The sequence below is a fragment of the Esox lucius genome, chromosome 24 (assembly GCF_011004845.1).
Source record: "Esox lucius isolate fEsoLuc1 chromosome 24, fEsoLuc1.pri, whole genome shotgun sequence".
Classification (NCBI taxonomy): Eukaryota; Metazoa; Chordata; class Actinopteri; order Esociformes; family Esocidae; genus Esox; species Esox lucius.
In genome coordinates, this window is record NC_047592.1 from 13,822,996 (window position 1) to 13,824,344 (window position 1,349).

A 1,349-nucleotide genomic window follows, 5' to 3' on the forward strand; every position below is an offset into this window, starting at 1 on the left:
TGCCACAGCACACACAGAACCACGCTAATTCATTGGGTCATTTTAAGCAACTGGGGAAAATAATCCAGTTAATCAGCAGCGGTCGTCCGTGATCACACTGACATCACAGGACTGTTAACCCTGGTTCTTGTGATAGACATCCACAACATGGCTGCTACATACGTGTGCTTCTCAACATGGGGGCCACAGAGTGCTGCCAGGGAAGCCTTGAGATGAGACTTATTGATGGATTGCTGATACGGGTTACTGAATTACAAATGGCACGTTAGGTTTTTCTCTTGCAGTATTTCCCTGTTTTTTGCTCTATACATTCTTCCTTCAAATATTAACGCGATGTGCAGTTCCTGCTGATGAGAAGCATCCCCAAAGCATAATTATGTCTACTGTAGAGATGGTGTGTCTTGAGGCATTCGCAGTGTTAGGTTTGCGCCACCAAGTAGCACTTTCAGTTTTTCTTTCAAGCTTAGTCACATCTGACCTGCATCCACTGTCATGCTTTCTGGCAAACTCCAGACGTGCTTTCAGGTGGTACTTTTTGAGTAATAGCTTCTTTCTTGCCACCCTCCCACACAATCCAGTTTTATACAGTACTCTTGATATGGTTGACTGGTGCTCCATCCACCTCCCGCCTCAGAACTCTGTAGTTTCTTCAAAGTAATTGCTGACCTCTCTCTCCTTGTTTGAGCGGTTAGTTTTGAGGCACTTACTTTTCTTGGCAGTGCCTGGGTGAAGGTATTCAGCTTTCACTTCCTGATTATTCATCAAACTGTGCTCACCTGAAATATCCCAACTCTGGGATATTATTTTGTACCCTTTCCCTAATCCATGCATTTGTATTACTTAATATCAAGCTCCTGGAGAATACTCTTTGGTCTTCATCTTCCTTCAGATTCACTGCCTTACCAATAATGATTCAACAGTAAGGTTTTTCTCCCGCAAATATGGCAGCAATTTTCAAGTTTCACATGTGGGGACCAATGGTAAGGCATTTAAGTGCTTTTTTAAGTGCTTTTTTTTTTTTAACTGGGATCTTCCACAGCACCAGGGTTGAAGATACAAGCATCATATTTTAATTTACAAATTATTCCCAGCATAAAATCAATGTCACCCAACAAATATTTATATTGAGTTTAAGTGTTTCAAAATATAATACCAAACAGAAGGACATTTCCTTGTAGCCTACTCTGTAATCCAGTAACTTGACCGAATTATTCAGGGTTGTACTCATAGACATAATAAAGTCTATTGTTGTACTGTCTCCGGTGTTTTTCACTTTGGTTCTGACCACGTGAGCGTGAAACCCCTCCGCTAGGAAAACGCTTTAATTCAGACCAATCAGTAGTGGAATA